Here is a 17,563-nt window from a genome sequence, read left to right as displayed (position 1 = left end):
TTAGTGCACAGGGAGTTATAGTCACCATGCTACTACTCTACTGTGTTCTCAGTGCAAAAGATTTTTTTTTCACTGTCAAAGACTGATGTTTTTTTAAATGAAGCATTTGGATTATCTAGTTGAGAAAATGTGATATATATATCAAGCATTCACAAATATAGACTTATGCTTTTCAAATTCCTTAAATTTCAGTCTGATATTAAGCACAAACAGATCTAAATGTATGCAGTTGAAGAAAGAGACTTCTTGTATTTAGGGCAATGTACTCAGTATCTCTCAGGTCTATATAATGGCAATTCTGCTCGCCATTGTTGCTGTTATTTATTGTTTTATTGCATTTCACACAGCCTCTTGAGTATATTCTGACAGTTATGTTCTGCTGGAAGACAGACTACCTTTAGAAAGGCTTGTATTCTAAATAGTACAACAAAAGAAATCAACATACAAGCAGGGAATATGAGCAGAAAAATAGCATACAGAAAACTAAATTTGTAGGCTTGGTTTTTTGTCACTCAATGAGAGGGAAAACCTGAGTTCTGACCTCTGTTTTCCAGAAATTTTCTGTATTTATGAAAAGTAGTCATTGGCTGAAGTCTATAAACATGCTGGGGAAGAAATGAGGTTTCTCCATTTTTGCAGGTGAACATTCTGTAGATGAAAGTCCTAGCAGACAGCACTGCTCTCATTCTCTCTTCCCTTTAACATAAAGTGTTACATCCCATTCTTCCTTTCAGTTTTCTGTACATGAACAGACTTTAGCTTTTATTTTTCCTCTTTTTTTGTTTGTTTGTTTGTTTGTTTTCTTGTTTTTCCCAGTCTCTTCTTGACAGACAGAAGAAAACACATTCCAATATTGAGAATAACCACACCAAAAAAAATGAGAACGAACACCTGGCACACAGCAGACACCTAGGGGAAAATTTGGTCTGCTCTTTCCCTCTGCCTGTACAGCAGCCTAAATTGTAATTGAATTCAAAAGTAGACATCTATCAGCACATTTCTGTTAAAAAGCTCTGATGGAATCACACACAATACCTTTCTCTTAATAATACATTCCTACCCCACAAAGCCTGTCAGTCTTCTCCGGAGATAGGCAGCTCACCAGATTTACATTCAGTTATGTTTTTTACATTCCCCATCTCATTAGAATAACAAGGAAATATATTGTCACGATTCACAGTTTCTCAGTGATCTATACAAACTGAAAGATATTTAACTTTAGCTTTCTTTATCCTCAATTGCCCAGTTTGAAATCTGTGATACCAAACCTTATCTGTTCATCCTATGCTAGAGTTTATTGGCTTGTTTCTCGTGTCCCAGCAACCATTCACAGCTTCAGATGTGCTGCTTTACCGAAGGTGATGTTATGTACTGAGGGCAAACTTTACATATGCTCTTGTCATTGTCTGTCTGTCAGGTCAGAAAAACTTGAGCTGCAGCTAGTCTGTATTAAATACATACATAGAAGGTATTAGTACAAGATCTAGAAGCAGTGCTGTAATTTCAAGTAGGAGGTCATTTTTCTCTGCGTGCAAAACCAGTAAAACCTTGGCAACTACAAATTCTTGCCCTTTTGGTCATTGATCACAAAGGAGATTTTGAAAATTTATTATAGAATCACAGAATAATTAAGATTGGAAGAGACCTCTAAGGTCATCTAGTCCAACTGTCCACTTCCTACCACCAATATTGCCTACAATATTTCCTACTAGCGATACTGTGGCAGAATTTGATTCCCACATAATTACATGGGGAAGATACAAGGTGTCCTGATGGAAATTACTGTAACTCAAATAATGAAAGGTTTTGTTAATGTTGCATGCTGGCTAAGTGGGTCATGAATACAGCAACAAATCCTTCCTACAGCTGTGTGACATTGACCCACAAAAATTCTTCTCTATTAAGATCTTCATGTGTGAATTTTTCTTTCTGCTTTGTGTATTACTTAATAGTTTTATCATTGATATTATGTGTATTTCAGGAAAAGTATTTGCATAGCTGATATGCGAGAAATAGGAAGGAGAGTTACATGTTTCATTCTCTTCTGCATCACTATGTGACTATTGATCTCAGTGGATTTAGTCCTGAGTAACGGCAGTTTAAACAACAGGTAAAATAAACATATAATCCATCTACAGTGATGTAATCTGGGGTGCAGTGCTTGATACCTTTAATACAGATAGGAATGAGAGTTGCAAACTGTAAACTCCTTCAGAAAGGTGATGTATTTTTCTTTATTTTGTGTATACTTCATTTACCTGTAATGCAAGGTTAGGCTATGCAAGGAAGTGCTATAGTGGGCTCTAAATCAGCTTTCAAAAGGTCTATTGACTGTAGTCTTTAAAGTAGTTGGTAATTTACTTTCTTTTCTGTATCTTGATGCTGTATCTCTTGATTTGCTTTTTCTTACAGGAAAAAGGGTGAAGTGCAAAGCCAGTCTTTGCCAAGTAGTTCATTGCTGTTCTAGTTCTTTGTTCATATTGTTAGCAAAAGCAGTGTGACCTTACGTAATGTGACACATGATAGAAGAAGTTAATATGACAAGACATATCAGACAAGCAGTGCTGCACACAAAATATATGACACATCTCATCTGAAACAAATATTGCTTTTAGCAAAGATAGTACTTTAGAAGGTACTTTACTTCTCTCTCTATCCTTTAGACCACTGATAGATATGAAGGTCATTACACAGGCTAAACACCTGTCCTGAATGATACCAGAATTGCAACAAAGTGTTGAAGATAATTTTTTAAATTAGATGTTTGAGATAAAGCCAAAAACTGAATGGTCAGAAAGAGAAGACAGCAGGATTTTTTTTCCCATTTGCTGTCAAATCAGCTGTAAAACTAAAAGCACAAGGCAACAGTTGTTGCCAATTAGAAATAATACAAATGAGATTTCATTAATTTGCGTCATAGTAGTTAGGAGACCAATTACCATATATGGTGTTATGTGAAGTAATAAAAAGCCACCCTGGACGTGTAAACCACAAAGTTTGTGCAGGATCTGTTATTAAAGTTATTCAAGCATAATAGCTGTAGTCTAAGTTTTCAGAATAAATGCTATAAATTAATTAAGTGCAAATAAATTAACTGATATCAAATGAGACCACGCTCCACTGACTGCCTCCTCAGCTCCTGCACAGAAACTTCTATACCTGAGAAGAGCATTAAAATTGAATAATTATTCAGATCCTTTCGTATCACTTGAAATTGTTGTGTAACACTTCTTATTAATAATGACCCAGAGAATCAGTGATCAAGTCTAGCATACTGCTATCTACACTGGTATCCATTTAGATCACATCACAATGAAGAAAACAAGGACAGAAGTGTCGATAGAGGTTGGGGAAAGCTATGTGGACAGCCCAACAACATAGTATTTTGGTCATCTACTTTGTATGTTATGCAAATGACTTGGCCACTGTTTAGGTCCTGCCCAGGGGATGAGTTAAATGAATAGGACATGGAAAGAAATGGGACATGGCATGAAGAATCGCTGAATGTTACATAACAGTAAAAGAAGCTGACAAAATCTACAGATTTTGTCCATAAAAAATCCATAAGAAATATATGGAATCCACACATGGTTAAGGGAGAGTTATATGAGAAAAAGCCAGACCAAAACATTGGAGATCAAAACATTGGAAGGTGAAACCTGAGTTAACATATCAACGCTGCCATGTATGATTGGGATTAGTTAGATAAAGCTACAAGAAATACCAATACTCATCAATAGAGGTTTGTAGTTTCCCACTGCTTCATTTTAAATAGTTTTTTTTATTGTTTTGAATAGGACACTGGCTGGGATTGGAAGATATGGATATGAATTCTGGCCATAAATGAAAGCTATGGGACTAAAGTTTTACTCATTTGGGCTCATTTATGCCTTGTCTGCTGCTCTGAAAAATATGGGATGTATCATCTTGTTTCCTGACCTCAGCTTGCCTTACTTGTTTGGAGACAATCATACAAAGTTTTCATTGAGGAATGTCTTCTGATTTAAGGGATGAGAATTAGCTGTAAATAATTTAAGTAAAATCATGTGCTGATATATTTATTGCTATTTAATTTTCCCATTAAGAAAATGACATCTTTGGGTGAAAAATGGGGAGCGCTCTTTATTAGCTAACATTTGGCAGCTCTTTATCAAATGAAATCTCATCAGTATGACCTTTTTCAGATGCCAACACTGTTTAGATAATTTTTCAAAATGCAAACATATTAGCAAAGGATTATCCACAGAAATCATTCTAGTTGGATTAAAAGATTTACAGAAGAACAATATTAAACAGGAAGAGATACATGAAGCTGTAACTTTCCTTCTACGTGTGCTGCTGCTATCACTGGTTTGGCAAATCCCTGTGTGTTACATACTGAGTACAGAGCTGTACTCCAAACATCTGTACTGTTAGGGAGGACAAGATCTCAGGTTGGATATTAGGAAAAACTTCTTCTCAGAAAGAGTGGTCATGCACTGGAACAGGCTGCCCAGAGAAGTGGTGGAGTCACTGTCCCTGGAGCTTTTCAAGAAAAAGGTTGATGTCACACACAGTGACATGGTTCAGTGGGGCATGATGATGACGGACTGAAGATTGAACTAGAAGATTGCACTGATCTTTCCAAATGTAATGATTCTATGATTTAGCCTTTCTGCATGTTATGCCTTTTTGAATTATTTACTGTTTATTTCCCTGTAGCTAAATGGTGAAAATTCATTGATTTAAGGGAAGATGCTCCCCTTTTGCATCAGAAAATGTGAAAAAAGAATTAGACTTCTGAATTACAGTCCTCATATTAGCTTCTTATTTTTGGTAAAGAAAGTATACACCAAGTAATAGTACACAATATCTTTCAGAATATTTAAAAGAATTGCAGAATGGTTGAAGTTAGGAGGGACCTATGACCTCTATGGCCATTCAACCCTATCTCCCAGATCGAGCAGGATCACATAGAATCACCTACCAGGACCATATCCATGTGGCTTTTGAAAATCTCCAACATCTCTAGGCAGCCTGTGCCAGTACCCTGACATCTGGATAGTACAGAAGTGCTTCCTGATGATCAGAGGGAACCTCTGTGTTTCAGTTTTTAACTGTTGCCTCCTGTCCTGGCACCAGGTGCCACTGAACAGAACCTGACTCCATCTTCTTTGCACCCTCCATATTTGATAAGATCCCCTTGAGCCTTCTCCATACTGAAAGGTCCCAACTCTCTCAGCCTCTCTTCATAGGAGAAGTGCTCCAGACCCTTCACCATTTTTGTGACCCTACAGTTGGATTCTTGGCAGTATGTTCATGTCTCTCTTGAATTGAACTCAACACAGAACTCCAACTGTTGCCTAACCAGTGCTGAGTAGAAGGGAAGGATCACCTCCCTTGACTTGCCGGCAGTATTTTACCAAATGCAGCCCAGGATCCCATTCACCTGTGCAAAGGCACATTGATGGCTCATGTTCCAACCTGGTCCTTTTCTGTAGAGCTGCTTTTCCTCCAACATGTGTTGGTGCCTGGTGTTACTCCTCCCCAGGTGCAGGTCTTTGCAGTTTCCTTGCTGAATTTCAGGAGGATCTTGCATGCTTGTCCTAGCCTCTCTGGATGGCAGCATAAACCTTTGACATATTAATCACTTCTTCCAGTCTAGTGCTATCTGTAAACTTGCTTGTGCCAACTTGTAATCTTGTTGAGGATACACTCTGCCCCATTACCCAGATCATTCATGATGTTAAACAGGACTGGATCCACTACGGACTTCTGGGGTAAATCACTTAAATACTAGCCTCCGACCAGAGTTTGTGCCACTGATCACTGTCCCCAGAGTCTAATCATTCAGCCAGTTTTCAGTCCGCTTCACTGTCTGCCCATTCAACCCATATATTTCTATACTGGAATAAAGATACTATGGGGTATAAAAAACTGTACTGACAATTTTATAGTTAAGCCAGTTCTCCAATTCTAGCATATTCACTTGAGGTGTTTTTATTCACTTGAGGTGTTTTTTTGTTTGTTTGTTTTTTGTTGTTTTTTTTTGTTGTTTTGTTTTGTTTTGTTGTTGTTGTTGTTGTTGTTTTGGTTTGAGTTTGTTTGCCTTTTTTTTTCCTGTGCTTTTTCTTCTCTTCTTTAGTTCTTGAATACGCTCTTACAAGATTTTGTTGTGGTTCTTGCTAGAATCAATTGAGTAATGGGAAAAAAATATAGAAGCCAAGAATAGAGATAGGGTTTAGTGTTCAATGAGTATGGAAAGTTAATTAAACTTTACAGTCTTAGATCATACTTGTAGGTCATTTTTCTAAACTCAACTCTCAAACAACATGAAAGGAAGAGGAGACAGCCATGCATACTTCATTTCTGCAAACTCAAGGCGTAGGGGTTATGTCTTGGGTAGTACATACCAGATCACAATATGTGTTATAGCATCTGTTTTCACACAAGTTTTTCACTTACTGAAGAACTCATTTCCCTGCATGTTAATTCCAGTGCAGTGAACTCCAGGAACTACCTACCAAGAGATACAGTTCCAATGTGAATGCACAATAGCGTGGGTTGCTTTGGACTTGACTTGGTTGCTCTTGACGTAAATGTCAAACTGAAGCACAACCTCTCTTCTTGAATTTCAGGAACCAAGAGTTATACAGCCTGACAGCTGGCAGTCTGATTCACTGTCTCAAAAGTTGTTGTGAAGTGGTGGCTTTTATTCCTTTTTTTTTTTCTTTTTTCTTCATTTAACTGCTGTCTCGCATCTTTTTTCTTATCTATATGGTATTTTTGTCATTTGAAAACTGAATGACACATTAATTTCAAGCACTAATGGGAAACTTTCAACTTGAAATCTAGTCAATTTAAAGGAAGTTAAATGCAGTTTCTGCCAGTGCATTTACCTTGAGACATCCTGCAAGTGTTTTATTTTTGCATTCATATTTTCCTGTCTTTAAACCATATTTCTTTCACTTTCGTGCTATATGAAAGACATAGTCCCTGGAGGATGATTGTGACAGAATGAATGACTATACAAAAGATGTCCACAGAACTGTCTCTATTCCACAAAAAGCAAGCTGAAAATTTTGCACATTTTTCCTTTTAAAATGGAAATTCGCATAACATGCAAATAGGAATTCCAGTTTCTAAAACCCCCTACTGTTCTTGAAGAGGTTTCTTACAAAATTTAAACAAAACTTCGCTTAGTTTAAGGAAAGAGTTCTATAAAAACTCAGTTGAAGTGGATCAGCCTCTGTACCAAAACTCTGCATCTAACACATGGATGTGAGCAAGAAAGGTAGATTCCCTAATCTCTTCCAATATTGGGCAATAAAATGTATTACTTCTGATAATAGTGACTAAAATATTTTTAGAATGAAGTATGATTTTTTTGTTAACATTATGCCTTTAATTATTTAAGCATAACATATTACCCTTGGCTCAACAGTGCTGGCTGCAGCTAAGAACAAATGAGTTCCTATCATCTTAGATATATTCTTCCCATTTACATGATTTTAAAGCCATGAGAACTTCTGTTGTTTTTCAATGTAGAGAATTCAGGAGCCACCAGCGAAGCACTAACATAAAGTGCTCTTCACAGGCTGGTACTTCTCTTCAGGGATTAATTTAACCTGAAGATCATACACTACTCACAGATGTACAAGTCTTTGCTTGGCTGTTCTTACTTGAATTCCAATATGACCATAAAGCTCCCTCTTTGCAACTATTAGGGAATACTGCCGAAGCAGTCAAGAGCCATTATCTTTACCAGGTAATGGAACAAAGGTCATGTGTCCCATGATGAATACAAGCAGTTACCATTTATTTTATATTTTATTATTTCTCAGAGACAATGTTTATGGACTCCTAACAGACTTCACTGCATTAGGCACATTCCAGCGAGTTGAACTTGCCAGCAATAACTCTCTGTTCTTCTAAATCTCATCTATCCCAAGTCAGGATATCTGTTATGTTTCAAATGTAAACTGTTTTGGTTTTCTCAGATTTTCATGAGTTCTGACTGGGATAAACCATCCAACAATAAAGCACAAATCTGTTCTAGATTTTGTTTATCTATCCAGTACAGATATACAGAAATGGTAAGATTATGGATTGTCTGACAGTTTATGCCTCAGAGCATGAGATGTTTAAATCTGTAAGAAGAAAATAAGTTAACAGAGAGAAATGTATTTGCATAAATTCATAAATTAGTGATAATGTGAGTCCTAAAACTTAAGATATGCTACAATAAATCAATAATTTTTGTAGCACATCCTTTTTTAAAAATTATTTCTGTATCACACATTGGAAATTATCCTACTGTCCTACCTTATCCTACCATTCATTCTGTCCTACTTCATTATCCCTCTGAAAATGAGGAGAGCATTCTGACTTTAGCTACTAAGACTCAAATCACACTCATTTTGCATTTCATTGAGAATTCTTCCCAACTAACAAATACTTCAGCATATCTGGGCTATTCATCTCTCACATAACAATAAACATATAGTGCACAAAGATTTGGGGAATTTGGTATCTTTATTTTCACTTGCTTAATGATAGATATTTTGGTGCTTTGTAGTTTTTTGTGGTTTTTTTGTTTGTTTGTTTGTTTTGTTTTGTTATTTTTTATTGATTTGGTCTAGATTTTGCTCTTTAAATATATTCAGCCACTATGTACCATCTATCAGAAGCTATCTCATGATCAAAAATTTTCTAGTTTAGGTCAATAATACCGTGTTTTACTACATTTTCTTGATCCTAACAAAGATCATAGGCAAGAAGAACTGATTCATTATTTTTAGGTGTTTTGTTTTTGATTGAGCTCATCTGGTACACTTTGAAAACAAAAATCTTCGTCAGGGAAAAACCTGACATTCCTTACAACCAAATTAAATGTTAGCAGGGTGGCTTTAAGCAGAAGAATAACCTAAAGTGAATGGATAAATAAAACTTTTGGCAGTCAAAAAAGATACAAATCTTTATCACTGGATCATATGAATAGACAATATTATTTGTGCCAGAAGGTGATGAAAAAATTGAAGGAACATTACAGGTTGTAAGTTGCAACTATCTCCCTAAAGATAGGTCCAGCGTACAAAAGTTAAAGAAGTATTTGTATACATAAGCATTCATTATTTTAGAGAGATATGACTCTCAGTCCACAATGCCATGTCTCTTGAAATGTTTACTAAAGCTAATATAAAAATAAAACCACACTTTTTAATGCATGCCAGGATACTATTGGCCTTCTTGATCACAAGGGTACACTTGTTGGCTCGTGGTCAAGCTGTCATCCACCAGGACATCCAGGTCCTTATTCTCAGTGCTCCTTTCCAGGAGGTCAGCCACTAACCTGTACTAATCTATGCAGTTATTCCTCACCAATTGTAGGACTCTACACTTATCCTAGTTGAACTTCATAAGGTTCCTCTCCACTCGACTTTCCAAGCTATAAATATTTGAATGATTGATACAGAATGCTTTTAAGACTACTATTTGTTTTCAAGATTTTGAATTTTCATTCAAATTTTCATTTTCCTTTTACAAAAGTCCCAATACAGGAAGAATATTGTGTCCTAAATAGTTTTATTGTATTGTCTTCTTTTTCTGAACTTGAAATATACTATTTTCCATAGTTTAATCACTTATTTCTCTTAACTGCTCATTTCTTGCATCATTCTAAGTAGTTATCTTCTAAGTAGTGAGAGAATATAAGGGTTCTATAAATTCTTAGAACTTCTAGGTAGTGAGCAAACCTTAGTTTGGTTAAACAAGAGTGTTCAATTCACACTAGATAATCCAAAGTCATTATTTTTAGTTATCTAAAAAGAGCGAAAACCAATCCTTTCACCTTGCTTAGAATGCAAGTGTAAGTTAAACTGCTTATGGTTTGGTCTGGCTCCTACAAGTTTAGAGATGTGAAATAATGGAATCAGCAAAATATTAGAATCTTTAAAAGAGATTGGATCTGCTAGGAGCACAGGTACTATTTGGCCAGAAGAAAATATACCTTAATGCCCAGAAGTTTTGTGACTATTTCTACTCTTCCTACATCTCTAATGGGTAGTGGATTGGTGGATGATGAACAGCAGCTATCTTCACTCTGCCTGAGAATGCATCAAGTTCACCAAATTTTTACTGCAGTTTTCTAAAAGGAAGGAGAGGACTGTGTTTAAACTATTGAAAGATTACTTCTTTTTGCCTAACATCCATCTGTCTTTACTGGATTTTGACTTTTTTTTTTTAGCAAATATTTATTAAATTTTTGTTGAATGATCTAGCTCTAACTAGAGCTCTAGCTACAGTCTTCCTAACATTCGTATACATTTCCGTCTTCATATCACTGGGACTTTCTTGTTTACCATATTGATTTCTCTCCCCTGACTGCTTATTCTTCTATTTTTTGTCATGGAATCCTTCATAAAAGTATATTGCTGAAATTCTATATCTCAGTTCCTTTTTGAAGCTTGAGCTTTTTTATGTCATTCCTGAAGAAAGCCAATCTACAGACTTTTACAGCAGGAAAATAGATTGCAATAGTAGTGAGAAAGATGAAAAGAGACGCTTTGTTAAAATTCTTCTCTTCCCCAGGCTGAACAACCCCAGCTTTCTCAGCATGCCTTCCTGGGACAGTTGCTCCAGTCCTCTGATCATCCTCATGATATTCTCTGGACCCACTCTAACAGGTTCATGAACTACTTATGTTGGAAACCCCAGAAAAGAATGCAGTACTTCAGGTGGGGGCTCGTGAGAGTGGAATAGAGGGAAACAATCACACCCCTCTCCCAGCTGCCATTCCTCTTTTGATTGAGTTATATTCCTAGCCTGCAAGCACACGTTGCTGGCTTATGTTCAGCTTCTGATGAGCCAACTCCCCCCCCCGAAATCCTCCTACTCAGTGCTGCCCTCGTTGTATTCTCTCCAGCCAGTATTGGCCTGGAACTTCTTCGACCCAGGTGCAAGGAGTACTTACACTCAGGACCCAAACCAGGAGTACTTACAGCTCTGAAGATCATAGATTAACAAATGATATAATTTTAATGTCATTGCAATTTTGATCCAATACATGGAGTATTTCTCAGTTTCAAGTCTCCTTGAAAAACATAATGTGAAAAAATGCCAGTGCAGCTTCAATCTCCTTAGGTTTTCTAATTAAAATGCTGACTCATGGACTATACTGGTGCATTTACATTAAGAAAAATCAAAAGTAATTCAATTGGTACTGATTTACACAGTTCAAATTTACAGTGGTGTAAGCAAGAACAAAAACTCTCCCAGATCCCTAATGCACTTTGTTTTATGTAAGTTATGCCACACACTAAGTAGATCTTTCTTTCTTACTCATTTTAGAATATTACAACAGCATATTTTTCTATGAGAACCATAAATGTTCTTAAATTGTCATTGAGAAGCATTATAGAAGTAAAGAAGCATACAGCACTCCAAATTCAGTGATTCTTTGGTTTAAATTATCACTGATCACTGAGGATGTGTTGTATACAGGTACTTCTGTTACTGATCAAAACGTGTTCCAGCTTCATAATTAGGAACAACCAATGTGATGAGTTTGATAGAGTCCTAATGAAAACTATATTGTTTGTGTGGGAAAAACACAATGGGGAAGAGGACACCCACTGCAACCTGCACATCTGGATCTGCTCTGGCCTCTTGTGTCCCGTTTTTTTTTGTTGTTGTTGTTTTTTTTCATCTTCTCCAGTTTTTCAGCATAGAGCTGATATAAGAATTAGCTCCTCATGAACAGGAACTTGCCTCAACTTACTTTGCACAACAGAGGCACTATGAAGCTAAAAGACTGATAATAACAGTCTACTCAGTAAGATTATATCTATACTAGCAATACAGAATTGCTTGGGAATGTTTCCTGGCTTTGATGCTGAACTTTAGGAGTGACCCATGTAGCCTTTTCCTCTCAGCCAGCATAGCTGTAACTGCTTTTCCTGCCAGGTATAACCGTGGCACAAGGTAAGAATTTCTCAGACACCCTCAAGTTCATCAGATAGTGATTCAGCTCATCCTACAGTAGACATCCAAGAACAACACACGAAAGCTTCTCAAATCTCACCTGGCACATATGTGTGGGCAATAGTTCAGGGTCCTCATATCTGGTCTGTAGGTTTTACTCAGTGTTATTTAGATCTCCACTGACTGAACTGGAAGCTTAGAAACCTTTGTTGTCATTCAGTTATCAATGATAAATGAATACCTAGTATCAGCTTATCTCCAGATCTCTTGTGAAGGTATCATACTCTACAAGAGGCTTGAATCTTCTGGAGAAAAAGAAGACAAACAGCATCAGGCTGCTAAAATGACCCTAACTTTTCTTTTTAGGTAACTAAACCTCTGAAAAGCCTTAGTTTTGATTTGAATCCTGCCTTCGGGCACTATTATGATGAGTGATTTCAAAATAAATATAGTGATTACATATATTCTATATATATCTAAATGTAGTTTTGTTTTCTGATTTTCTTTGTGGAAAGATAATACTTTGCATGAGTAGTAAGTGGCCTCTAAATTCAAATAAAACAAAATGTAGAATCTGTATACTAATGACCAAACTGAAGTAATGTAATGGCTGGCTGTGATAAGCTTCCATAATATTTCATCTTATTGACTAATTTCAGACCGAGTGTCAAAATGCTTAAATAAAGATTTTGCAGCCTGTATCATCAAAGTACAAAAAAAAAAGAGTTTTTATTTATTAAAAAAATCTTTACTCTTTAAAACTACTTTATATTTCTTTCCATTAATCTTAGCAACTAAATTAAAATAATCCGCCACATACTAGAACACATTCTTAGAGATATTATTTCACACCTTCAAAGCTTGAGACTAACTATGAACACCATAGAACTGATAGTGGATCAATAATTTCATAATTACTTTTTTTTCCCAGAAGGCTCTATTTACTTAGCACAAAGAGTAAACCACATGCATATGTACCTGCTTTTGCTGTACTTTTTATTTACCAGTGGGGATATCAGAGCATTTTTATTGTGATCTCATATACAAGGTTGTTGAAAGAGATTGAAAGATGAAGGAAGAGGAGATCATGAGAAATGAGAAGGATTATAAAAGACTTAGAAATAAGCTTTCATTTCATTGAAACAGGTAGCTATATTGTTTGGCTTTAAGGAAGTTTTAAACCCTTATCTTAAGGATCCTTGTCGCTGTAAAATGAACTGATGTTACAATGATTCAATACTGTGTTCAGCATTTCTGAGCTTGAGTTCTCTGCATTCGTTGTCTGTGTCATGCAGAGTTGAGAGATAATAAGCAGCAAGCGAGAGACCAGCATCCACTTAGAGGTGTCCTAGTGAAAGTTTTCTGAACTCTCTTTTTGAGCTTTGAGTAAAATAAAAAATGAAACAGTGGAGAGCAGTGGAAAATGGAGAAGTTGGAAATTCAAAATGCTAGAAGTAATGAATCAGAAACAAGGGAAAGGGAAGCTTGAAGATATCAAGTGCAGTGGGATGAATGGAGGATGTGCAGGTTCTGAAAACCCCTGTTTAGCATAGCCAAATGCACAGGGTAATTTCATGCTAAGGAAAATACTATGCTGTTAGTTTTTTTGGAGGGTATGCCTCGCTATGGTTGGTGCACCTCCAGAGATCTGTTTGGAACACTGCTACTTTACAGTTCTGCTTCAGCTCCCTATTCTCAAATCAGAATCACATCATTAGATTAGTTTCGTGCCCACTCCCATTTCATTTCCCTTGGTACCCTTTGGTGAACTCCAGTGATTATGAGGATAAGGGATTATTTACACACACTAGATTCAGGCAGAAATCAGGTTTGCAAACATTTATTTTACGGTCTGCAAATTCATTGCCTTTTGTGACTTGCATTAACCCAAGTAGTGATTAGCAGTCACGTTATTAACCTATTATATAACCTATTATATAGATAATATCAGTTTAGTTGGTACCTAAAAGCTTCAGGCTCATTTAGCATACTGTTTTTTTTTCCCTAGAAATGTGTTAAAAGTGTTTGAAGAATTTTAAGAACCTCTGTAAATTAACTGGTCAAAAAAATATTTGCTGCTTTCACTGAGGTTTGATGACGTAAGTCAAAAGAAACACATGCACTTAGCAGTTATTTATAATTATTAAGAATGACAATTTTCCACCAAAAACTTGATCAGAGAAGGAGCTATCTTTAACTAGGTGGATAGATTCAGAAACAGACAAATAGGGAAGTTAGCAAGAAACAAACTGTCTGTTCTACATTTAGTACACAGTGCAAGACTGTGTCTTGATCTGAATGAATTATAATCTTGTTTAATCTTTTCTGATGGGCAGGAAAAATTGCTGAAAAAAAATGTATAATTACTAGTCACAATCTACTTTGAAGATTAAAATTTTATGTTTGAGTCAGGGTATCTTCTCATATATTTTCTCTTGACCAAGAGAGTGGTGAGGTGCTGGAACAAATTGACCGGGGAGGTTGTGGATCCTTGGAGGTGTTCAAGGCAAGGTTGGATGAGACCCTAAGCATCCAGGTCTACTATTAGATATGGAGGTTGGCGGCCCTACCTGTGGGAGGGTGGTTGGAGCTTCATGATCCTTCCTACCCAAGCCATTCTGTGATTCTATGATTCTGTGTTTATGAGTTACACTGGAAAAAGCAAGTAAGCTTCTGAATCATTTATAATATAACATGTTATTAAATAACAAATATTATCAGCTGGTCATTCTGATGGAGTACAGGAAATATGATCAAGTAGTTCAGAACTGGACAGACATGGAATAACGTATTCCCTCTTTCCATTTTTCTGCCTCTCTTCTCTCAAGCTGCTTTTTTTATTATTATTATTATTTTATTTTTAGTAGTTTTGCATTTGTTTTAAAATTGCAGAAGGAGCTGAGGAGGAAAGGCTCTTGAAAATGTCATCCATGTTTTGAAACAGGGAAACTTTACATTTTCAATTTCAAAATCTCAGCTTTAAAAGGAACGTAGTCCTCAGTGTAAGGCAGGAAAAGTTAAAAGCAGACAAAAGAAATAATCTTTAACATTACTGAATTCCAGTTTGCATTTGAACCTGTGCCTCAGGCTTTCATTTTATATTTAATTCTGTTCCCTGGGTCTAATTTCTCCAAAGAAGCAGTGATGAAAGCCAAAGACAGACCTTATAACAGTAAAAAATCTGCTTGTCGTTATACCTACTAGTTAAATAAATCCCTCTGCATGAAACCCATTTGTTTTGAACTCCTGAGGTAACAACATGTTTCAGGTCCAGAATGTTCTCAGAAGTTGCTGCTGGGTGTTGTCAACAGGATGTTACTGCTCCTGACCCATGTCTTTCACCCTGCTTGCATTTTCTCTCCAGCTTTCTCCATGTACATGCACAGAGTGAACTTGGTATAATTGGTTTAAGTGGCACAAAGTGAATGATCTTGCTTCTTTCCCAGGATTGTATCTCATCTCTGGAAGGAAAGCAGCCACAAATGATCCATGATGAGGTTCTGCTTCTACTGCAAAAAAAGACTTCAACCATGTTTTGATACCCAGGACACCTGCACTCTAACACAGAGTGCGTGGGGCAATGAACCCTTATGGCTTCAAGGTGAATTAAAAAACATGACTCGTGTTCCTGATCCTACAGCTATTTTTCCATTTTTTAGTAAGATCTGAATTTGCTTTTCTCTCCATAAAATGGATTATGTCAGGAATTTCTTGTCATCAAGGCATTTTACGTGACTAATTAACTTATATTTGCTATGTCTTTTTATGGCACTTGTATGAAAAACCTTACATAGCTGTTGTAATGAGTTCACTCTCTTCCTATCAACTGCAAATGAAGCAATGGCTGTTTCAATACTGAAGCATATTTCTACTCTTAATTATGGGCTTGATTATTATCACTCTCAGCCCAGCTTGAAGGTACTCTCTTCTCTGCAATATCCATTTCTCAGGTTTCTGCTGTTAGTTTCAGCTAATTTATTTTTGTAATTGGAAAGGAAGTAAGTTAGAGGAGACATCACTGTGCTTCATCTTGCCCATCAGGACTGAATAGCTTGTGGTCATTTGAATGTGCTAAGTATCCTGGGGTGCAGTCAGGAAAAGCACTGTAAGATGTAAATTGCATTGCACTGAAAATATAGCAGCTGTTAGTCAGAGTGAAGAACAAGAAGCAAAATCAGGTGAGCTTTAACTTGAAGACTGTGTGCAGTGCCAAGGGTGTCTGGAACAGGGCACAAATCCATTCCCAGCTTCTGGTACTTACAACATCCTATTACTCTGGTATTATTTAGAAGTTAATTACAGGCCCCATCAGCTCTTTTGGCTCAACAGTATTTCAGTTAGAAGTATTCAGGCATTATGTGACTGGTTGCAAGGGGGATTATCAAAAAGTCAGAGAAGTGTAATAATCAGGGGATTTCTTTGTTAATAAAGAACCTAATGAAAAACAAATTAGTTAACACTACACTGAGTTGAAGTCTTGCTGCTGGCATATTTGAAATTAATTCAAAAAAACAAGCTTGCAACACATTTTAAAGTTTAGTAAAATACTAAAATTATGCGTATGTTTTTCTTAATTTAGATCTACAGTTCATGTTTTTAGGCATACAGGTGATCCTCATCAGCATAGTATCTGCCCATTTCTGGGATGATACCTGAAAAATCAGAAGCCAGAAATGTTATGTTTAAAATAAATAAGTAAATGTATTATCTTTACTGGAATCCGCCTCAATCCGCAGCTGCGTTAAGTCTTTCCATGGCTGTTTAGGAATAATGTTCTGGAGAAGCTGCAGCCTGTGCTTTATCTGCAGTTTTCTGAGAAGACAAACACAATGTGGCTGCATATGTTTCTGATATGCCAAGGAGAGGCTGCTAATTATGACAGAGGCTCATTGTGTAGCACTTCTAAGCAGAGCAAACACAGCTGGGGTACAGGTATCAGGATGACACCTATAACATGCAATGTTCTGGAACTGAAATCTGACCAGATTCTGACAGAGCCTTTCACAGTGCTCTAGTTGGAAAGTAGGGCATCATGTATCTTGGTGCACCACTCACACAGACGTACTTTTCCTCACCAGCTATCAACGTGTTTGTTTCCCTATTGGTTTTCTCCAGTATTTGTTCCCTTGCCAACTAACATACATTTCAACTAACATGGTGTTTGTGGGCTGAAGAGAGAAGAGTGCATTTTGTATTAATGTTTGAGTTCCCAAATGAAACATTCACAGAATAATAATAATGCAGTATAAGGGAACTTGTTTCACATTTTCCTTCCTTTATGTACTCTGTTCATGGACTGTGTGAAGATTTATGGTGTATGCATTCAGCATGCAGTCATGCATCAATGCCAGAGCATTTACTTCATTCTGCTTATTATACTTTTCAAGTGAATAATATAATGCACATAAAATTTTGCTTCAGGAAAATGAATGCATCCTCACAAACTGCAGTGAGGAGAGGAAGTGGATTATTAGCTTAATAATTCCTATCATAAGTGCTAAAACATAGTGGGTCAAGTCCCCAAAGTCCCCAAAAGTCAAGAGGATATCTTATAAAATCATGATGATAGGAAAAATTATGATACTTTTCAAGGCTTTTTTTT

Source organism: Meleagris gallopavo, chromosome 2 (assembly GCF_000146605.3).
Source record: "Meleagris gallopavo isolate NT-WF06-2002-E0010 breed Aviagen turkey brand Nicholas breeding stock chromosome 2, Turkey_5.1, whole genome shotgun sequence".
Lineage (NCBI taxonomy): Eukaryota > Metazoa > Chordata > Aves > Galliformes > Phasianidae > Meleagris > Meleagris gallopavo.
This window is presented reverse-complemented; position numbering follows the sequence as displayed.